The following is a 24,625-nucleotide window of genomic DNA, read 5'->3' as shown; positions in this document are numbered from 1 at the left end:
CGATCGAGCAGGTACCCAGTGTTGCCAAATCCGGTGGAAATGACTATGCTTCCTTGAGCCCAAAATTAAGCTTTTTTGGACAGATTTATGCTACGCTTCTATGTTTTCCCAGGTTCCACGAAAAAGTTGATCAGTTAAGACAAATCGAATTATTTCTTGTCCTAATACAGGTTTTGAATAGAATATAATCTGATAATAATAGCCCAATAATTTATTTTTAAGCCGCTAAGAGCACAAAAGCGGGGTATAAACAAAGAAGGCAAAAAAAAGTAAGATAGCATAGAAAATAAGTAAAAAGTTTTTTTTATGTCCAGGGGAAGGATCCTTGCTCACAATTTGGTTCACGTTTTTCGTCTTTTTTAGCAAGTCGTCTTTCTTCTCGAAGTGGTTGGCGGCATTTGAAAAACATAATGTTACATCATCATTAAAATTTTATTTCAGATACATTAAAAGAAGAAGAAAAAATGCAGTTCATATTCAATGATCTTCTTCATCTTCGCTTTTGGATTCAACTTCTTGACCAGGGGGTGGGGTGGCCACTTAGAGGTTCTCGGAATTGTGGGGCTTGATCTGATTGTCTGTAGGTACATATTTGTAGCAAATTTTATCTTTTGTTCTTAGTCGTGATTTTGTGACCAGCACGGCTTCAATACTTTCTTTCTTCAACCTATTTCGATTTTTTGTCTTGACATTACTGACCCAAGACAAAATTCTTTCTGAGTCTGCGTTCGAATACAGTAGGGAGAGCACCCTCTCGGAGTGTTCTGCCAGATCTGGAAAAACTCTTTCGTCAGTAAAGCTTCTCATTTCGCGTATTTTCCTCCACATGTCTGTAGTACTTTTGCTCATATCTATCTTTTCGGAGTCACTAAAAGCATATGGCAGCTTGCGCCACTGGGAGTCAATATCTGTGAGTTTTGGCAAGAGACTTGGAAATCGGTTCACTACGACACCTAGTGACCTAGTGATTTTGGAAGATTAGAAAATAATATCTGATCAGCATAAGCTATTCACAAAATCTTTTGGAGTTTTGGCGATAGTTTGGTGTCTAGCTGGTGTATAGTAGCTATCAACAAGTTCTTGAACCGTGAACCATTGACTATGGCTGAAAGGGCTAGCCTAATTGTACAGCAAAATTATCTCACCGTTCACCACCAACAACAACAACATGAAACCCCTCTAAATTTCATCAAATAATCATCATCACCAATCCAACCAATCACCACATGTCTTTAAATTCAAATATCTTGCGTTTGCTTTTCTTTGCCATAGACCATAGACCACAGGATTAGAACAAAAAAATACCAGATGGTTCGTAGTCTGTCGCTGTGCCGAAAATTTTACTTTAGTTTGGTCAAAAAATTCGATAAGCCATCTTTGGTGTTCGTTTTATTGATGTTACGTTACGAATTGTTCTGCATCGTCTTAGATTATGCTACAACTATGCTATCTTAAGGAGGATTATGCTTGGATGCTTTTGGTTCCTAATTTTGCTACGTTCCCCATAATTATACTACATCTGGTAACACTGCGCACACCAGTAGCAATAGGATTCAGAAAAACCCGATTTTTCAGGTGACAAAAAGTTTTTCTTGCACTAGTCCCCCCTTTCGATGCTGTAAATTATTAACAAGTGGTTTTACTATGGCACGACCAATAGAAGGGACAGTGTCATCATCGGAATATATATATACTACTACTACTACTACTAATAACTCACTGCAGCACCAAGCCGCCTGAGGCCAACACAGCTACGCACGCTCCTCCTCCAACCTAATCTATTTAAAGCCTCCCTGTTTACACCCTCCCAGGAAGTTCCCATTTCCTTTAAATCCTTATTTATGACATCCTCCCAACCCAGACAAGGACGACCTGCTTTCCGTGTAGCCCCAGACGGTTGGCCAAAAAGGACAATCTTCGGTAATCTGTCATCCTTCATCCGTAGAACGTGGCCTAGCCATCTCAACCTTTCTTTCATTATAGCCCCAGAAAGCGGGATTGAACCACACTTTTCGTACAACCTACTGTTTGAAATACGGTCAGTCAGCCGGGTACCCAGAACAATCCGTAGGCAATTTCTCTGGAAAACATCTAGTAAATTTTCATCTGCTTTTCGGAGTGTCCATGCTTCAGAGCCATATTTGACCACTGTCATCACTGTAGCTTCCAATATTCTAATCTTGGTTTGTAGGCTTATCTTTCTATTCTTCCAAACTTTTTTTAACTGTGAAAAAACACCCTGAGCTTTAGCTATTCTACTTTTAACATCTTCACTGCTCCCACCATCTTTACTAATAATACTACCGAGGTAACTGAAGCTCCCAACCTGATCAATCTTTTCGTTACCTAAGGTCACCTGTTCATCTTCACTTATTCCTAACCTTAGTGACTTAGTCTTCTTAACATTAATTTTCAAGCCTATTTTAGCACCCTGAACTCGTAAAACCTCTAAAAATTCATTCATTTTGCTCACACTTTCATCTAATATGCTTAAATCATCAGCATAATCTAAGTCCAGGAGCGTTCTTCCTCCCCATTTGATTCCATGGTCTCCAATTGCCTTTCCTGTGCTCCTTAAGACGAAGTCCATCAAAATGATCCATATAAAGGGGGATAGAACACAACCCTGCTTAACTCCTGATTTAATACAAAACCAGTTGCTAACCTCATTTCCTACCTTAACCGCAGCAGTATTATTCTCGTACATAGCGCAAATCACTTTAATGTATTTTTCTGGTATACCATATAACGATAAGACCTTTGTTAACGCTGTTCTATCAACAGAATCGAAAGCTTGCTCATAATCGATAAAACTAAGGACCAAAGGTGTTTGACAACGAAGGGACTTCTCAATTATTAACCTAAGAGTGAAAACATGGTCGACACATCCTCTACCTTTTCTAAAACCGCATTGTTCTTCCCTTAAAACTTTGTCTACAGCATGTCTCAGTCTAAAAAGTATCATATTACTCAGTAATTTGCTACCTACAGAGACCAGACTAATGCCTCGATAATTCCGACATTCACTCTTGTCACCTTTCTTATACAGTGGTTTAATTAAGGTTTTCCTAAAATCATTGGGTACTTCCCCTTTTTCAAAAATCATGTTCATAATCTTCAGTAGCTTATTCCTAACCTCAGAGCCACCATATTTAAGGAACTCATTAATCATACTATCAGCACCTGGGGCCTTATTATTTTTTAATCCTTCTAGTACTGTCGCTAATTCTTCCTCACTAAACAAATCTTCCTTCACATCCAAGGTATCACAAACTTTTTCATTTTCATCTATATCTTTTTCTGCAACTGTATCTCGGTTTAGCACATTCTCAAAATGTTCCACCCATCTTTCTTTAACTTTTTCCTTATCACTAATTGTGACCCCATTTCTATCTTTAACTGGGACTAGTCCGGATCGGCTATTCCCTTTCAATTTATTAACATGCCAGTATAATATTTTACTATTATGCCGTCTAGCCGCATCTTCCAGATCCTCAGCAATTTTATCCATCGCCTCCATTTCACATCTCCTTAGTTCATATTTTAATGCTTTCTCCACTTTCTTTACATTCCTTTTGTTTTCATACGACCTATCGCTCAGATAATTCTTATACAAACCCCTTCTACTCTCTATTAAACCTAAAGCTTTTTCACTAATATTCCTAGTTGCTGTCTTAGCACTCTTCCCTAGGACACCATCAGCAACTTCACAAATTGTTTTTCTGAAATTATTCCATCCATCTTCCACATTGTCAAATTTTAAACCCTCAAGTTTAGTACTCAACTGTTCCTGGAATTTTTTTCTCAAATTTTCATCCTGAAGTCTACCAACATCATAACTTCCCGGGAGGGAGTTACTCTTCCGAAATTTCAGCTTTAAATTAACCTTAGACACTACTAGATGGTGATCTTTACTTTTAACATCAATAACGGCACTCCTATACACCCTAGTATCTTGTATTGATCCTGCTAGTCTTCTGTTTACAATAACATAATCAATAAGGTTTGCTGTCTTACCATCACGTGAATACCATGTCAACTTATGGGCCATTTTGTGACAAAACACCGTATTGGTTATAACTAGGTTGTTATACCTACAAAATTGCTAAAGCCTATAGCCATTACTGTTTTCTTTTCCTACACCAAAATTACCTAGGCTAGGATACCATCTATCCCTATTTCTACCAACCTGGGCATTAAAATCTCCTAGCAAAAACACCATATTTCTACCTGGTACCCTGTCTATTTGCTCCTGTAACTGTAAGTAAAATTCATCTGAGTCACTAGTATCTCCATCAGTTGGTTCAATGGGGGCATATACTACTATAACTGATACCTTAAACTTTTTAGTCATAAAATGAGCAATTAGTATTCTATTATTAATACCTTCCCAGCCTAAACAAGACTTAGCAGCTTCCTTATTCATCATGAGCCCTACTCCCTGTCTATGTACCCCATCCTTCCTTCCTGAGTAAACAAATTCTATGTCACCTAATTTCATGCTTCCTACCCCTGGGATATGAGTTTCTGAAACTCCTAATAAATCCAGTTCAAACCGTCTGAATTCGTCAGTCAAAATGTCGATGCGATAGTCATTTTTTAACGTCGTAACATTCCAAGTTCCAATTTTCATGTTCTTTAAATCTTTGAAATTATTTTGGCCTCAAGAAAAGCAGTGATCCCGGATACCAGTGCAGGATGGGGACCAACATATCTTCTCAAGTCTACACCGAAGCGCTTAAGCCGGCTTAGAACCGGACAGCAAGAAGTCCCTGGGACCTCCAGTAAGTTGGAGGCTTTGTGCAATCCTGGGCCCATCTTGGTCACAACCTGGTTTTCAGCACTTGGCGATGCTCTTCTATCAACAAGAGTCGAAATCCTGCACAGACAGTCCCAAGCCTATTACCTCCGACTCATTATATATTCATGCCTACAAATATTATGCTACTACGGGGAGGCAGCCCATAGTAGATAAATCAGCTAGGAAGAGGTTTTTCAGCCCGAAAACGCCCATCAAAACAAACCAAGCCCAGAAAATTATCCAATAATCAGAATCCCGTACGAGTGCTGTGTTGTTTACTAGGCTATAATTTCCTCGAGGGGCGCCACTCCTCAAGTGGGAAAAATTGACCGCAAGTTTCCCAGTCTTGCAGGTACCCCGAAAGGGTCGAGGCAGCCCTTTACAGAGGCCGTTGTCCATAAATCTGGATCTTACGCCCTGCCGCAGTTGTCCTCCTATAGAGGATCCTCCCACGATGGTGTTCTGCTTCACCATGCAATTTAACCCATTACTGGGAGAAGGTTTGTAACTCATCTGACGCGTGAACACGGCAGTTGGCCCTGCTGAGTGTACATTTGAGGGGCCTTCTTCCTCCTCCACCTGAAATTATGACCCCCAGGGGAGGGTTTCCCAGTTTCTATTATGGGCCCCACTGGGACAAGGTCCTACTTGGCCTAAGCCTCCTATGGAGCTACTCTACCTATCTATAGGGCTTACATATATACATATATATATATATATATATATATATATATATATATATATATATATATATATATATATATATATATATATATATATATATATATATATATATATATATATATATATATATATATATATATATATATATTTCTTTTTTTATGCGTCCAGAAGATGGCACCAGATTCCCTCAGATAATTTTTGTTTGTCCATTCCTGGGGGACAGAGCCTCCAGCTAAGTCTGACCATGGCGGAGAGAGCCACACAAATGAGTCAAATGGAGGCAAAGCATGCTTTTCAATACCAAGCCGGTGCAGCAATTATCTAAATGTATGGTGACTTGAAGACAGTACATCCTCTACCAAAACAAGTAAAAAGAATGCATTAAACAATACAATTCTGTTTAATGAATGCTCGCTTGTATGGATGAAAGATCCAAGATTCAATCTGTTTAAACCATGATATCCAGTCAGGGATGTAGCTAAGGGGGAGAAGGTGTGTTTTAAGGCGGGGAGGGGGATTTACAAGGTATTGCCCCCGCGTGTCAACACTTTGGTAAATTTACCTCAGAAATTTAGCTTGTTTGTCTGTAATGTTAGCATGCTAGACGATTTTGTTGACAGATTCTTTAAATCTCTCCTCCAAACTTAAGACTCTAATTACCTCGCTGTATCAAGTGTGCCGAGTATGTATTCGTAAAGAAGCATATCATATGAATATAAAGCAGAGTTTTCGTATTAATATGCGAATGATTAAAATTTAAAGTTCCACTATTTAAATTTGGGTTTGGAATAATCAATTTCAACAATTATCTTACGCTTCTTTCAATCAGATTTTCAGGTAATTTTGGAATCAAGGGTGGTTTTTAGCCAGTGCGAAAGAAAAAAACAACAAAGCAAATACTTTCGCAAAGATTTCTGTCAAGGCTTGTTTGGTGTTCAACAAAAAAAGAAGGGAAATGAAAGAAGTTGAATGCTAAACAAGAAATAAACACTAATAATGTTGAAATAGACTGTAATGACAGACAGAAAGGATTAAAATAAAACGAATACCAAAAAATTAAAGACCATTCAAAACTAGATTTGGCAAGAATTCTATCCCTAGCAATATGTCTACTGACCTGATTGGTGATACTCCACATGTATGGAAAGTTTCTGCCCAACTTCCCTTACTTTCCCGACTTATTTTAACTATACTCTTTAGACAACTTTGGATGCACAAAGTATGTTTTGATTTAGTTCAACTCCCTACTCAACACATGCTAATAGTTTTAACTTAATAACCTTAGTCGTTCCTGAGGTATCACAGATATTCCCTTTTGACAAAATTGGATGCATATTGTACCTTTTGATTTAGTTGAACATCCCTGACAACATACTCTGAAGTTCCAATGCAGTACTTTTGGTTTTTTCTAGAATATTTCACAAATGTCCTTTCCATAACCTGGGTACATATATTGTCATTTGATTTAATTTCACATACCCCACGAATTTTGCTTTGAGATTCAAATCAGTATCCTACTCTGTTTTCCATATATTGTACATGTCCCATTTTGACAACCTGGATTTAAATAAAATCTTTTTATTTAGTTCAACAATAGTAGTAATAGTAGTAAAAGAAGTAGTAATAGCAATAGCAGCAAAGAATAACAAAACAGAAGAATAGTAACAGTAACAGTTGCAAGAATTACAGTCACAAGTAGCTGCAGCCACACGTAGATGCAGTAAAAGTTTCAAGTAGTTGCAATAGTAGTTTTTAATAGCTGCAAATGCAAGTAGCTGTGTCGGTTGGTATTACAGTTCCAAGTACTTGCAGTTGCAGTCATAAGTAGTTGGGTCTCAGTTGCAAGTGATCAGAGCCATTATTAGTCGTATTCGTTGTGCAATCAAAAGTCTTAAATAGTCGCAGCTGCGAGTAGTCACACTTGTAGGCAACACCAAGTAGTCCCAGTGATAGTCATAAATAATCACAGTTGCAGTCATAAACAGTCGTAGTAGCAGCGGTAGCAGTATTAATGGAGAAATAAGCAGTAGTTTTAGCAGCCATGAAAGTTTTAATTTAATCTCTCAGTAGCTCTTGAAATATTTCTGTTACGCTCTTTTGAGAAAAGTCATTCATATAATAGTTTTTTATGTAGTTCAATATCCACCCCAATATCTCCAGAAAAATTCCCTTTCCCCCCAAGCCATTCTAGAGGTATTGTAGATACGCCCATTTAGCAACCTTACTTAGCTAATCATCCTTCTCAACGTGCCCTGGAAATTTCCACTTAATACCTTTAGCCGTTCCTAAGATATCCCGAAGTCGCCCTTATGACAAACTTGGATGCACATAGTGAATTTTGATTTAGCTCAACGTTACCAATAACATGCTCTGAGAGTTCCAGGGTAACTTTATTTTACGTTGTTCTTAGTTAGAACACAAAATAACTCCCTCCGAAATCTATCCAACTTTTCCTTCCATATGAAATTCATGAGGGGGCATCAGGATTTTAAAAATACCTAGGTGAGGCCAAGCTCAAAATCCGTTGGGAACCAGTGGCCAGAATAAGGGTTTTATATCATTGAACTAATTCGTAACATATGTCAATGTACATGCCTGATAGGAGTGCTTTTGGCTATCTTAGCCTTAGAACTTCGATATTTACGATTATTTGAGCGGTTTTAGGCCTCATGATTGAAGAGGGGCAAGGTGCACCACAGACGTGTAAAAATATACAAAGAATAAAATATATATCAGAAATATTAAGGGAGGACAGCCACCCTCTTGCCCTGGACTAGGTCCACCAATGACGTTTAAGCCACACAAAAACTACGGAGAGTATTTATTTGGAAAAGATACATTTTGAAACAACCGATAAAAAGAAATTTACACATACAAACAAGGGAAAACATTTATAGAAACTTCATACAACTTACTCCCTCAATAATTACTTCTTTGTATCATAATCCTCGTCTGACTCAGTTTTACTCATAACCTTACGTTTTTTTGTAACTGTGGGAACCAAACAAAAATTTACCACTAGATTTCACTAAATTCTATATAAAACATATGCAAACATATACACATACAATTAAAAAAAGAGACCTTACCGATGAATTTATCTCCAGATAAAGTAAGTAAATATGAAAAAAAGGAAAGTGAAAAAAAACTTTTGTGTGAATGTCACCACATTCAAATGTGTTTATGAGTAAAGATAATACATGATTGTATCGCAATAACTTTGTACATTGCATGAAAGGGAGAACATATTTGTCAGTAGTATAAAATATGTCTAGAGAAAGAAATAAACAAATATACCAAGTTAATGGCCTTTCAAGTTTCCTTCAGGGGGCTGCATGATAGATTTTGAATAATAAAATTTAGTCATCACAAGGAAACATCAGGATTTTAGAAATGCCTCGACGGGGTATACCCTAAAATCAGGTGGGAACCACTGGCGTCAATAGATGGACCAAAGACGCCAATAAATGGGTTAGTATGCCAAAAATAGGATGTGAAAATAGGTTGCTCTGTTTTCTAGGAGCTTTATCAAGTAGAAAAAGAGCCCACGGGGCTTACCAAGAAAGACAAAGAAGCCTCTAAAAACTTTCAGGAATTATCAAATAAAAATACTTTCTCTCTAATTGAAATATGAAAGGACATAATTTGATTACTGAAAACTGAAAGAAGAACCTAAGAATGAAAAAAAGGAGACGGGGAGCAGTCTAGATTAGCAAGGTAGACTGCTGCTTATCTCCCAGTTTACCATCTCGGCTTTTTAAAAACCGAATTAATAATCGTTGAATGTTAGACGCACTCTAAGACTGGAGTCTCGGTGCTTCCTTAAAATCTTATTAAAGAAGAAGGCTACGAAAAATACGCGGGCTTTCCAATTTGCTAATTTAAAAACTGTTAAGTAAGAAAGTTCTATAAATTTCTATGCTGACCGCCATTCACTTGCTTGACTGCTTTTAAATTAATTCGAAAAGAATTAGGTAAATTTGCAGTTCCTAATTTAGCTAACGTTCACCTTATTTGTAGGATTATAGGCTAACCTTATTTAGCTAGAATCAAATTGAATATATTAGGCCTAAATGATGGATTTTTTATGCTCTTTGATGATTCAATAATTATTTTCTAAGGAAATTACATTTTGAGCCCTCAAATGGCTCAAAACAGCCCATAGCCTAGTAACCACATGTTTAAAAACATGTTCTAAGAGAAAAAATTGACTAGTGGGAAAAAATTACCACATGTAGCTGATTTAATAATGGTATTTATCAGTTTTGGTAAAGTTCCCTGTTTAGCTACTTTTTGCTGTCTTGGAAAGGGTTTAAATTAGCCTACAAAAACAAAACTTTCAAGGATGGGTCTACAGATTAAAGTAGCCAATGTCCTAGGAAGGTATTTTGAATTAACTACCTCCAATCCTACTCACTCAAGAGGGTCTTACTTGGTCTAGATAGTAAAATGTTATTTTGAAAACAAATTTGTGGGAATTTTAAAAAGAACTAGAAATCCTGCAAAAATGATGTTAGTTTTGCTGTGATGTTATTTTTGAGAAGTTTCCAACCTTTTTTTTTAAACATCCCTCAAAATCTATTTAAAAAATAGGCTAGCCTAACCTTTTACTATTAAGACTAAGGAAATTAATATTCTTAAAACTGCTATAGATGGCAAAACTAGCCTAGCCAGTTCTTTTTAAAAACATGACTGTAAACTTTTGGCTAACCTACTATAGGCTGTTTTGAGCCCTTAAAGGCTTAAAATTTATTTTCCCCAGAAGCAAATATTGAATTATGAAAGAGCATTAAAAATATAACAATTGATTTATTCTCATTCATCCTAGCCAAATTATGCTGTAAACCACAGATTTATCAAAAAAAACTTTATTAACTAGTGAGATAAGGTGGTGTTGAGCCTCCTGTATAGAATCTTGCTAGGGATATGAATGTCCTCAAAGCTTGGCAGGAGCCCAAGTTGTTTTCCATTCCACATTTGTCCAATCCTGATTAAGTAGACACTGTTTCAGTTTTCTGTTGTGTTTTTAATGTAACTATTTCAGTTCTGTTCATACAAAACAACAGAAAAGTAACAGATGACCTGTTTTTTTATTAAACTGTTCTGTTTCTGTTTTTGTAATAGCTATTTTGCCCTGTTTCTGTTTTTTTTATCTGTTTTTCTTCTGTTCCCAATTTTATTTTAGGGGTAGCCTACAAGAATAAGATAAGAAACTTAAAAAAATATCACTAAACAGTATATTATTTCTTGCATCTGTCTCTTGAATACCTATCATAGACAAGCTAATTTCCTTAAAAATTAATATGGTGCTCTAAAGGTTCTAAGTTTATAGGACACCATTGATGACAACTATCATTGTGCATTTATTTGATGGTAAATGTTCCTTGCTCAATGTGCCAACAAAACAGCTCAGGAGGCAATTTGACCCTTCACCCCAGGTCATACCACAGAGGTGAAAAAAACAGATATTTGGGTTGAGGTAAAATTTTCAAAGTGGTGGGCTGTTGGAAGATGCATGAGACAGATGCAAGAAATGATATACTGTTTAGTGATATTTTTTTTTATCTGTTTTTCTTCTGTTCCCAATTTTTATTTTAGGGGTAGCCTACAAGAATAAGATAAGAAACTTAAAAAAATATCACTAAACAGTATATTATTTCTTGCATCTGTCTCTTGAATACCTATCATAGACAAGCTAATTTCCTTAAAAATTAATATGGTATTCTAAAGGTTCTAAGTTTATAGGACACCATTGATGGCAAATATCATTGTGCATTTATTTGATGGTAAATGTTCCTTGCTCAATGTGCCAACAAAACAGCTCAGGAGGCAATTTGACCCTTCACCCCAGGTCATACCACTGAGGTGAAAAAAACAGATATTTGGGTGGAGGTAAAATTTTCAAAGTGGTGGGCTGTTGGAAGATGCATCTAATTTTGTAAAAATCCTAAAATCAACCTTTGTTTTAAGAAAAGCATGATATCATCTTCTGATGACAACTTTGATGCTTCAAGCAGAATTTTGAAGCTCTCTCTCTCTCTGGGTACCCTACAGGAAAAATAAAAGTATCAGGTGCAACTTCTGTAAAGTGTCTCCAAAGGCTAATGGAGCCTCTACCATGACATTTATATTACCTTAAATCACATTTACCAGTGAGATAAGGTGGTAGATCCTCCTGTAGGTTCTTGCTGGTGGTGAGTGATGTAATTATGTTGGCTTAGCTTCCCAGTCCAGCCTCCACTCAGTCCTCTCCCAGTCCCTGTTGACTCCAGCCTTGAAGGAGTTGAAACTCAGCTTGGATGGTTGACTTGGATAGGCTATTCCAGAGGGGGACCACCCAAATGGAAACGAAGCCACATTGTTCCGTTCTCTGACATCCAGGCAGGTGAAGCTTCAGACTGTGACCTCTTGAATTGTTAGCCAGGGAGGGGCGAAGATATACCACCTTAAGAGTAAGCATTCAATCAATATGCACAAAGATGAAGCATCTGCTGCTGGTGTAGTAAATAACAAACTGAAACCAACTAAAAAAATATATAAAGACAGACTGCATTGCTAAAGAAAGCTCCAGATAGTAAAGCAAGCAGCACAGAGGTGAATGGATTTATGAAATCTAGAACAAGTAGAGCAGTCATGTGGTCATTTGTTATTTCCAATTGATCAAAACAATCTGCTCTGATATGAAGTTCTGCTGTGAAACACTGTTTAAGGACAAATTGCCACTCCTTGTTTTTGATAAGCCAGATATGAAACAGCTTACTTAAAGAACAACAGGAGTTTGAAGCAGCATCCATTATCACATGAGTGTTTCTTCCATAAGAAGCAAAACAAGTTAAGAGGAAGATTGCTTTAAGGTCTGCCACTCATGCCAGCCTGGCTTTTGACTGCTGTTCTGCAAAAGGATCTGGACTTACTAGTATCACTGCCTATTACCCCAGGAAGTTGAGAAATAAGCAGAGGTTGCACCAATATGTTTCACATTTCAAGAGGCTTAAGCACTCTCATACAGCTACTAACAATTGTTTAGCAAACCAGGTTGTAATCAGCAAGTTTTCACTGACAGATAAGATTTTCAACATTGTGACTGATTCTGGGATTAATGTTGCCAAAGCCTGGGGGCTAAGAGCACTTGCCTGAACTTCCATTTTTTGCAAATTGTGTTCATTTATCTGTTGCAAATGCTCTTTGATTTTGTCTGCTCAAAACTTAGCCAATGACTGAGGAAGGTTGCTTGGAATCATCTGGTAAAGTCAAAGATGTTAATCCATACTCTTTATGCTAAAGTTTGACTGTTTGTCCCAATTTTTTCAGAACAACTCCTGAAACACAAGGGCTGTTTAATTAAAGCAGGAAGCTTTTTTAAATTTGTACCAAAAAATTTAGTATGAAGAGCAGGGTACTGAGGGGGGGGGGCAACCCCTTCATATATAGAATAATTTCTGCTTCTTTTCAGTTTTAATGTTGCTCCTTACTTTCAGTAAAAGAACTTGTTTTTTTTTTTAATTGTTCAAGGATTTTTTTTTTTTTTTTTATCACCTATTTTTTAGGATTTTTAGAATTGCCCTATGTATCATTTTAGATATATTTTATTGGCATTTGGTTGTATGATATTGGTTATAATGTGTAAAAATTGTATTACTTTTTATTGTTGTGTTGTACATTTATTTTGTATTTAATTAGAACAGGAAGCTTATTTAAATTTGTGCTAAAACACTTAGTATGAAGAGCAAGGTACTGAGGGGGGGGGCAACCCCTTCATATATGGAATAATTTCTGCTTCTTTTCAGTTTTAATGTGGCTCCTTGTTCAAGAAGAAATTTCTGAAAGAAATTGCTAGCCTATTGTTCAAAGCAATGTAAAGATTTCCAGTGATCTTTTTCTTTTTTCATTAATTTGCATAGATACAGTAGCACAAATTTATATAAATCCTGGGGGAGGGTCCAAAAAGTGAATTTTTCTTATATTTACACCTTTGGAATAGTGGCAGATCCAGAGTTTCTAGAGGGGGGCTTGGCTAAAAAACAAAATTAGTGTTCTTGGATTGAGTATCTATATTTACTTATAGTTAACAACATCACTTAAGAGAAGAGAATACTTTAAAGAAAGTATTTCACACAGCAAATGATCTAAGTTTCTTTGAAATTCAGAATTTGATAGATTTCATTTTATTTATTTGCTTAAGAATGAATTTGGTCAATGACCTTGACAAGTATTTTCTAGCATGAAGGGCAATAAAAATATCCAATTCACCCTTAAACCATGTATTTTTCTTTTGATTTGTCCCTCATGCACATTTTAGGAAATAATTAATTTTAAGAGACTGTTTGAAACTGCAAAGCAACAGAAAGTTTTGGATTTGTATGAAGAAGCGTTTTTTTCCCATGCATTTTTCTCCTTTCATACTTTGTTTAAGATGGCTTCTGAACATAAGGATAGGAAAGGGGGCAAATTATGATCTTGGGGTAGACTGTACCCCTTACAAAGCACCAATGAAATCTGCCTGAATAATATTGACTTTGAACTGGCAGCATAAATTGATGACAAAAAATTATTTTATTATTAAAATGTATGTATTTCCAGTAAGTTTGAGGAGTTGCTTTATAAACATAATAGTGCATTTTCAGAGAAAATGGAGATGAAAATAGAAGAAAATAACCATAAAGAAAATAAAAGAATGGTGATGTTTGTGTGCATAGACTAAGGTCTAACCAATATGGATTTTTTGGGGTCCAATTCTGATACCCATTTATTGGTATTGTACCAAAATGATACCCATATGATTTCCCAATAAATTTTGCTCTAAAAAAAAAAAACTTTTTTACTGGCAACTTCGAAAGCTTAGCCTGAAATTGTCTAAGAAATCAGAGTCATTGAACCTCTAGACACTAAGAGCTTTATCTCATATGGTATGATCAAAGGGTATTTTGGGGTATGAAGAAAAATTAGGAATCGGGTATTCAAAGCTTTTTTGGCCTCTGGTGCATGCTTCAGTGACTTGCTAGTTTGGGTAGTAGATGTGCTGTATAGCAAACATTTTGCATAAGATCGAAAAACATGAGATATACATCTGAGTTGTTGGTTGTTATTAATGATCACACATGGCTTTCTTGTAGTAAAAGTTCTCTTGATGAACCCAAGGGCCTTTTTTGCTTTTGCAATTTATGCTTGTGTATGGCAATGGGATTTAATCTCCCTTATACAAAGCTAAGGATTATAAAAGAGTGCTTCAGTGAATATGTTCAGTAACACTGTAGAGCTATGACTCTTCTGAGGGAAACAACTATACTAATAGAATTCCTCAATTGATGTTCTTTCCAAATGTAATATTTTCTATTCTGACAAAAGTATGCCCTCCCTCCCTTATGGCTATATACTAAACTAAAAGAAAAAACTACTAATAAAATTCTTGATTTGCAATGTGCAGCAGGTTTCTAATAATTAGATCTCTGTCTTCTGTTGCATTTTTACTCTTGTTTTTTGGTCATTTTAAAAAATATTAATATGCTTTAAATAACATTTTCTCTGTTTGTAATAAGTTTAACAAAGAAGGTACTGTTTTCTTCTCTATGTGACCTGTCTCTCTGTCTTCTGTTGCATTTTTACTCTTGTTTTTTGGTCATTTTAAATAATATTAATATGCTTTAAATAACATGTTCTCTGTTTGTAATAAGTTTAACAAAAAAGGTACTGTTATTATCTCTATGTGACCTGTGTTACCACTGTAAATTGCACTATATTTTTCTATAGCATGCAACATGTATATTTGAACATATATTTGATAATGAACAAATATGATAAAAAACAAATTTGATAAAAAACAAATATAAACATATATTTGAAGCTTCACTTTATTATCCATTTAAACTTCTGTTTGTTTTAAGTATGGCTTTTACACAACTTGATTTTTGCTTGTTTAAGGTTTTAATATTATTCTTTATTTTGTTTGAAAAATATATCTGAAACTTGTAATTAACATTAATAAAAGATGTATTAAAGCTTATTGTTTTCAGTGTTACAAGAATAGTCTTTGAATACCTAGAGTGTACTACTGCTGCTACAAATGCTCCTGCTTGAGTATAAAAAGGTGTATTTGTCTGTATTGGTTCTGAGTAATTAAATGCTTAGTTAAGCCTTTTTTTTAAAAGCAATTGATAACCAAGATACTTGCAGTTGCCAAGTGGTTATGTTTGTTGCATTCATAGAAGCCTTCAAGCAAGCTCAAGTGAATCTTTTAACAGAAAGACTAGGAGCATTAAATCCAAATTTGAATTCTATTTAATTGAGATGTGCAACAGAAAATGTATATCAAACTACCTATTGCTTAAAAAATGAAGAAGAAAAAAAGTAAACTCAGTAGCCTATATAGAGTTAAAATGCAACTTTTTTTTTGTTTTATTACAAAAAGGGCCTAATTTGCCTAATTGTTTTAATTAGGCAATGGGGTTAAAATGGGATAAGAATGGAGACAAATTCTTTGCACTTAAAATGGCTCAAGATCTCACCTGTGCTTTATGAGCAATAGATGTCTTTAATGATTCCAAATGAAATCCAGTGAAGTTCTCAGGATCTGATTTGTCAAAATTTGATTAAAACCAACAATAATGAAAATATTTTTTCAACCTACTAATTTCCTATTGTTCCAAACTTTTTTCAACTGTGAAAGAAACACCCTGAGTATTGGCTATTCCATTTTTCACATTTTCACTGCATTGACCAGTTTATAAGTAATACTACTCACTTTGTTAATCTTCCTGTTACCCAACTGACCTTTTGCTTGGCATCTTGTCCCACCCCAACGTAAAATTTGAAGTTCCTTTCTCCATTCCTTTCCCAAATAGTACCTGAAAGTTTAAACTTTATTCCCTGAATTATTGCTGACAAACTCCGCTGATTCCCTGGATAACTGTGGTATCTTTAACCATGGTTCCATCTCTTTAGTAAAAACTTGAGACCAAATTAACTCCCCCCTCAGCATTCCCTGAAAGTTGTAACTCAATATCCAGAGCTCATTGTCAAGATATTCCAGATAATTTAAGACCTTGGGTATACATAGCATTCTTTAACTTCCAAAGGCATATGTCATGTTTCCAGAATATTTTTGGCCATTTAGACATTTTGACATATTTGAGCAAAATGACTATCTCAAGCTTTTCCTCTAATATTGTGGGAGTTAGGGGGACTGGGTGGCAGAAAAGGGCGTGGGAGGGAGTTTGATTGCCCTCAAGTCCCTTTTGGTAAAAAAAAAGTGCTAGAACTTCCAGCTTACAATTAAATGAGCCCTCTCAAGTTTCAACAACCATTCTTTCCATAAAAATTGGTAGGAAAATAAATTCTTTGGCCCTGTTTTGGGGTAGTATCTATTTGTGTTTCTTTATTAGGGTTCAATAGTCCACATGCTGAAGGATATAAGTTTTAAGTGGATTGTGGGTGGGGGAAAATATTTTTTGGGCCTTTTTTCAACCTTTTTTGTTGGGGAAGGACCTCGTCCTGGGACACTTTTTGTTATGTTCCTCTTGGCCCATGAGCTTAAACAGATCAGGGAGAAAAACTTTGTTTTACCTGTCTGTGGATCCTGTATCTGCAACAAAATGTTTGATCCTTTTGAGCCAGAGAACAGTTTCAATCTAATTTTACTGCCAACATTAAACAAGCCTATTAAAATTATAAAGCCATATAATTGGCAATTTGATTTATTTATGGTGTTTGCCCCAAGGACTTTGGGGGTCATGTCATCCATGGATCCATGTTTATGCGCCATTTTCGGACCTTTCCTGGCGTATTGCATATTTATTGGGCTTACTAGGAGTTAGTGCTCAGGAGCAGTAGCAATTTATTAAAACTTGAGGAGTTGCACCCCTTGAGGAAATTGTAGCCTAGTAGATGACAAAGCATTTGCACAGGAATCTAATTAGTAGATAATTCTTCTGGGCTTGGTCTGTTTTGATGTGGGTTTTTGGACTGAAAATTCCCTTTTTAGCTAATTTACCCACTATGGGCTGCCTCCCCATAGTAGCATAGTCTTTATAGGCGTGAATATATAATGAGTTGGAGGTAATAGGCTTGAGACTGGGTGTGCAGAGTTTCAACTCTTGTTGATAGAGGAGCATTGCCAAATGAAGAAAACCATGTTGTGAACAAGATGGCCGGGATTGCACAAAGCCTCCATTCTTTATGCTGTAGGTCCCAGGGACTTCTTGCTGCCTGGTTCTAAGCCAGCTTAAGCACTTTGATGTAGACTTAAGAAGATATGTCATCCCTGTTCTTAACTGGGATCATGGCTTTTCCTGAGGCCAGCGTACTTTCAATGTTTAAAAAACATGAAAATTGGAACCTGGAATGTCATGATGCTGTATCAAAATTTTAACTGACAAGTTGGGATGATTTGGACTGGACTTATTAGGAGTTTCAGAAACTTATATCTCAGGAGTAGGAAGCATGAAATTAGGTGATACAGGATTTGTTCATTCAGGTACATAGACAGGGAGTTGGGCTCATGATGAGTAAGGAAGCTGCTAAGTCTTGTTTTGGCTGGGGAGGTATTGATAATAGAATACTAATTGCTCATTTTATGACTAAAAAGTCCAGGGTATCAGTTTTAGTAGTATTTACCCCTGTAGAGCTGACTGGAGAGGTACTAGTGACTCGGATGAATTTTGCTTACAATTACAGGAGCAAATAGACAGGGTTTCAGGTAGAAATATGATGTTTTTACTTGGAGATTTTAACACCCAGCTAGGTAGGAATAGGGATAGAGGGTATGCTAGCCTAGGTAAATTTGGTGTAGGAAAAGAAAACAGTAATGGCTACAGATTTTTTCAATTGTATGTCTAACAATCTAGTTATAACCAATACAGTGTTTGGTCATAAAATGGCCCATAAGTTAATGTGGTATTCATGTAATGGTAAGACAGCAAACCTTATTGATTATGCTATAGTAAACTGAAGACTGGCAGGATCAATACAAGACACTAGGGTGTATAGGAGTGATGTTATTAATATTCACAGTAAAGTATCACCATCTAGTAGTGTCTAGGGTCAATTTAAAGCTGAAATTTCGGAAGGGTGGGTACCTCCTAGGAAGTTATGATGTTGGTAGACTCCAGGATGAGAATTTGAGAGAAAATATCCAAGGACAGTTAAATACTAAACTTAAGAGTTTAAAATTTAACAATGTGGAAGATGGTTGGAATAATTTTAGATAAAAAAATTAGTGAATTTGCTGATGGTGTTTTAGGGAAGAAAGTTAGGACTGCAGCTAGGAATATTAGTGGAAAAGCTTTATGTTTAATAGAGAGTAGAAGGGGCTTGTGCAAGAATTATTTGAGTGATAGATCGCGTGAAAACAAAAGAAAGTGAGGAAAGTATTAAAATATTAACTAAGGAGGTGCAAAGTGGAGACCATGGATAAAACTGCCAAGGATCTGGGAGATGCAGCTAGATGGCATAACAGTAAAGCATTGTACTGACATTTTAATAAATTGAGAGGGATTAGTCAATCTGGACTTGTACCAGGTAAAGATAGAAGCAAGGCCACAATTAGTGATAAGGAAATGGTTGAAGAGAGATGGACAGAACGTTTTGACAATGTACTAAAGTGAGACATAGTTGCAGGAAAAGATATAGAGGAAAATGAAAAAGTTTGTGATGCCATGGATGTAATGGAAGATTTGTTTTGCGAGGAAGAATTAGCAACAGTACTAAAAAGATTAAAAAATAGTAAGGCTCCTGGTGCTGATAGAAATAAGCTACTGAAGATTATGAATGTGATTTTTGAAAAAGGGGAAGTATGTAACGATTTTAGGAAAACTTTAATTAAACCACTGTATAAGAAAGGTGACAAGAGTGAGTTTGGTAATTATTGAGGCATTAACCTGGTCTCTGTGGATAGCAAATTACTTAGTAATATTATTCTTTTTAGACTGAGAGATGCTGTAGACAAAGTTTTAAAAGAAGAACAGTACAGTTTTAGAAAAGGTAGAGGATGTGTTGACCAAATTTTCACTTTTATACTAATAATTGAGAAATATCTGAATTGTCAAACAACTTTGGTCTTCAGTTTTAAAGATTATGAGCAAGCGTTTTATTCTGTTGATAGAAGAGCTTTAGCAAAGGTCTTATCCTTGTATGGTATACCAGACAAATGCATTAAAGCATTAAGTGTTGTGTACAAGAATAATACTGCTGCAGTTAATGTGGAAATAAGGCTAGCAGCTGGTTTCGTATTAAATTAGGAGTTAAGTAGGGTTGTGTTCTATCCTCCTTCAAAAGGATCATTTTGATGGACTTTGTCTTAAGGAGCACAGGAAAGGCAATGGGAGACCACGGAATCAAAAGGGGTGGAAAAACTCCCCTGGAGTTCGATTATGCTGATGATTTAAGCATCCTTTATGGAAGTTCGAGCAAAATTAATGAACTTTTAGAGATTTTGTGAGTTCAGGGTCCTAGAATAGGTTTGAAAATTAATGTTAAGAAGACCATATCACTAAGGCTAGGAATGAGTGAAGATGAAAAGGTAACATTGGGGAATGAAAAGGTTAATCAGATGGGCAGCTTCACTTTTAGTAAAGATGGTTGGAGAAGTGAAGATGCTAAATGTAGAATAGTTAAGGCTCGGGGTGTTTTTTCACAGTTAAAAAAGTTTGGAAGAATAGGAAGATAAGTCTGCAACCCAGGATTAGAATATTAGAAGCTACAGTGGTGACAGTGGCCAAATTTGGCTCTGAAGCATCAGTGCTCTGAAAAGTGGATTAAAATTTACTAGATGTTTTCCAGAGAAATTTTCCACTAATTGTTCTGAGTACATGGCTGACTGACAATATTTCAAACAGTAGGCTGTTCAAAAATGTGGTTCATTCCCTCTTTCTAGGGCTATAATGAAAGAAAGGTTGAGGTGGCTAGTGTACGCGTTGCAGATGAAGGATGACAGATTCCTGAAGATTATTCTTTTCAGTCTACTGTCTAGGGTTAAACAGAAAGCAGGTCGTCCTTGTCATGGGTGGGAGAACATCATAAAGAAAGATTTAAAGGAATGGGAACTTCCAGGGAGGGTGTAAAAGGGGAGTTTTTGAATACGTTGGGATGGAGGAGGAGTATATGTAGCTGTGTTGGTCTCGTGCGGCTTGGTGCTGTGGTGAATCGTTAGTAGTAGCAGTAGTTCAGCTACTTTGAACAAAACATCTTACTCAAAATATTGATTGGATATCTTGAAGGGTTAAAGGGGGTCTGATAGCAAAACGGCCACTGGAGAGGGCTGGTTTCCCTCTTAATCATTCTTGACTCATAAAAAGTATGCTAAAACTTTTAATTTTCCAATGAATGAGTCCTTTTCAAAGTTTTGTCATCTACCCTCTCCTTAAAAAGTGGCTGGTGGAGAAAACTAAACAAATAAATGAATAATCTGTTGAAGACATCTGACTCTTTACTTGATTATATATAAAAAACAAGTTCTTTCAGCTAAAAGTAAAACGACCAAAAATTATCAAAACTTGAAACGACCAGAAATTATTATGTATATGAGGAGGGTTGCCCCCTCCATAATACCTTGCTCTATATGTTAAAGTATAATTTTCTGTCCTAATTCTCTAAGAACAACTCCTGAAACAAAATGACTGTTTTAGTTAGAACTATTAAAATTAATAAAGTAATTAATATTATAATTAATAAAATAATTAATATTATAATTAATGAAATAGTTAAAATTAAAATAAAATAATTAAAATAAGCCTTTTTAAAAGTTTCAAAAACTTTAGCATGAAGAGCAAGGAATTGAGGTAGGGGTGACCTCTCCCCCTCATATTTGTAATAATTTTTGTTCGTTTTAAGTTTTTTTTTGTGGCTCCTTACTTCCAGTTGAAAAAAAAAATGTTTTTTTATTTAATTTTTGATTTTTTTAAATAATGCCAGGAAATACAACTGCCCTCCGTCGAAAATCCCCTCGTGAAATATCCTTCTATGGAAAGTTCTTCCCATGCAAAATAACCCTCACCAGGAGAATTCCCCCTAGACAATTCCATTCTAGCTGAATTTTTTTTTTTTTTTTAGCACACTTTTAGATGAAAAATTCTTTATTTTCTTATTGTTTTTAAAATTATGTTGGAAATCCCTCCTCTGTGCAAGATTCTTCCACAAATACGCGATAGGAATACCCCTGGGGAAAATAAACACATACACAAAAAAAAACAAATAAACATGCATCCATAATGTTTCTCCTGGCTAAAAAAAAAAAATACAAAATTCCATATTTTTTGCAGATGGGAGTTTGAGACTTCCACGTTAGAGTTGTTGGATACACTGAATCTGATGGTGTGACTTTCATCAAGATTCCTTGACTTTTAGGGGGTGTTTCCACTCTTTTTCAGAAATCAGGCACATTTTCTCAGGCTAATAGTTTTTAATGGGTAACACTAAACTTGATTAACCTTTTATATTTGGAATCAACATAATAAGTAAATCCTTTGGTTTTATGGCACTTGGTATTAACCAAGTGACATATAGCGATCGCAAATTCTGTCAGTCTGTTGGTCTGTCTGTCTGTCTGTCGGTCCTGGTTTTGCTACTTTAGGCACTTCCAGGTAAGCTAGGACGATGAAATTTGGCATGCGTATCAGGAACCAGACCAGATTAAATTAGAAATTGTCGTTTCCCCGATTCGACCATCTGGGGGGGGAGTGGAGGGACGGTTAAATCGAAAAATTAGAAAAAGGAGGCATTTTCAACTTACGAACGGGTGATCGGATCTTAATGAAATTTTATGTTGGGAAGGATATCGTATCTCAGAGCTCTTATTTTAATTCCCAACCGGATCAGGTGACATCGGGGGGAGTTGGGGTAGGGAAACCTAAAATCTTGGAAAACGCTTAGAGTGGAGGGATGGGGATGAAACTTGGTGGGAAAAATATGCCCAAGTCCTAGATACGTGATTGACATAACTGGAACGGATCTGATCTCTTTGGGGGAGTTGGGGGGGGGTTAATTCTGAAAATTAAAAAAAAAATAGGCATTTTTAACTTATCAAGGAGTGATCGGATCTTATTGAAATTTGATATTTCGAAGGGTATCGTGTCTCAGAACTTTTATTTTAAATCAAGACCGTATCCGGTGACATTGCGGGGAGTTGGGGGGAGCCTAAAATCTTGGAAAACGCTTAGAGCCGAGGGATCGGGGTGAAACTTGGTTGGAAAAATAATTAAATAATGGTTGGAAAAATGAGAAAAAATGAGGTATTTTTAACTTACGAAGGAGTTATCAGATTGGATGAAATTTGATGTTTGGAAGGAAATCGTGTCTCAGAGTTCTTATTTTATATCCCGACTGGATCTGGTGACATTGGGGAATTTTGGGGGGGAGGACAACCTAAAATTTTGGAAAACGCTTAAAGTGGAGGGATCTGGATGAAACTTGGTGGGAAAAATAAGCACAAGTCCTAGATACATGGTTGAAATAACCGGAACGGATCCGCTCTTTTTGGGGGAGTTGGGGGAACGGTAAATTCTAAACATTAAAAAAATGAGGTATTTTTAACTTACGAAGAAATGATCGGATCTTTATGAAATTTCATATTTAGAAGTACCTCGTAACTCAGACCTCTTATTTTAAATCCCGACGGGATTCAGTGTCATTGGGGGGGGGATCGGAAATCTTGGAAAACGTTTAAAGCGGAGAGATCAGGATGGAACTTGGAGGGAAGAATAAGCACAAGTCCACGATAAGTGACTGTTATAACCGTACCGTATCCGCTCTCTTTGGTGGAGCTAGGGGGGGGGGGGGGTAATTCGGAAAAATTAGGAAAAAATTGGGTATTTTTAACTTACCAACGGGTGAACAGATCTTAATGAAATTTGATATTGAGAAGGATCTTGTGCTTTAGAACTCTCATTTTAAATCCTGACCAGATCCATTGACATTGGATGGAGTTGGAGGGAGAAACCGGAAATCTTGGAAAACGCTGAGAGTAGAGAGATCAGGATGAAACTTGATGGGAAGAATAAGCACAAGTTATAGATACGTCATAAACATAGTTGGAACGGATCCGTTCTCTTTGGGGGAGTTGTGGGTTGTTAATTTGGAAAAATTAGAAAAATTAAGGTATTTTTAACTTAAGAACTAGTGACCGGATCTTAATGAAATTTGATATTTAGAAGGAACTCATGTCTCAGAGCGCTCATTTCAAATCCCGACCAGATCTGTTGAAATTGGGGGGAGTTGGAGGGGGAAGCTGGAAATCTTGGAAAACGCTTATAAATGTCGTAGATTCGTGATTGACATAACCGGACTGGATCCGCTCTCTTTGGGGGAGTTAGGGGACGGGATTCAGTGCTTTGGCGAGTTTGGTGCTTCTGGACGTGCTAGGACGATGAAAATTGGTAGGTGTGTCAGGGAGCTGCACAAATTGACTTGATAAAGTCGTTTTCCCTTATTCGACCATCTGGGGGGCTGAAGCGAGAGGAAAAATTAGAACGATTGAGGTATTTTTAACTTACGAGTGGATGATCGGATCTTAATAGATTTTGACGTTCAGAAGGACCTCGTGACTCAGAGTTCTTATTTTTAATCCTGACCGGCATTAAGCCTCTGATTTTCCTTTTAAAGCAATCTATTGATTCTTAAAATTTTGCTAGAGCTCATGCCATATGAGCTCTTGGCTCTTCCGACCTTGTCACAAGTGCCATATGAGCTCTTGGCTCTTCTGACCTTGTCACAAGTGCCATATGAGCTCTTAGCTCTTGTTTAGAATCTTGGTTGCTATTAAGCTGTGTCACTCCTTATTTGCATTTCGTTACCACTAATTGTTTGATAAACCTTAGAGTGATGCATTTGATTCAAAGGAAAAGTAAAAGAAAAATGTATAGTTAGGTACATATTTGCCAAAAACCATAATTTCATTGAGTTAAAAATAATTGAATGTCCTGTTTTGAATTAGGGTAGTTGTTTTTGCAAAGGGTGGTTTAGGGAAATTTAAAACTACTTTTTAATGCTTAACATGAATTCAGGCAATAGATGACTCCTAAGATCATAGCCAGTACAATAGTGTCGCCCTATTAAATAGGAGTTTGTCTACCATGTATCAGTTTTTTTTTCTTATGTTATCGTAGATAAGATAAGATATTTATTTCAAAAAGATCACTATCACAAGCCCTCAAA

At 36.3% G+C, this 24,625-nt stretch overlaps 1 protein-coding gene across 1 annotated transcript in view; it reads left to right on the top strand.

Annotated features, from left to right (window-relative positions):
• The first annotated feature begins 9,281 nt into the window (after positions 1-9,281).
• LOC136032813 (testis-specific chromodomain protein Y 2-like) overlaps positions 9,282-24,625 on the top strand; it is a 91,805-nt gene continuing 76,461 nt past the window's right edge. The window contains exon 1 of the mRNA XM_065713216.1: positions 9,282-9,380. The gene's annotated coding sequence lies outside the window, so the exon portion shown is untranslated. The remainder of the gene's footprint in view (positions 9,381-24,625) is intronic.

The sequence above is a fragment of the Artemia franciscana genome, chromosome 11, assembly GCF_032884065.1.
Source record: "Artemia franciscana chromosome 11, ASM3288406v1, whole genome shotgun sequence".
Lineage (NCBI taxonomy): Eukaryota > Metazoa > Arthropoda > Branchiopoda > Anostraca > Artemiidae > Artemia > Artemia franciscana.
Note: the sequence above shows the minus strand (reverse complement) of the source record. Positions and strands in the feature narration are given on the sequence as shown.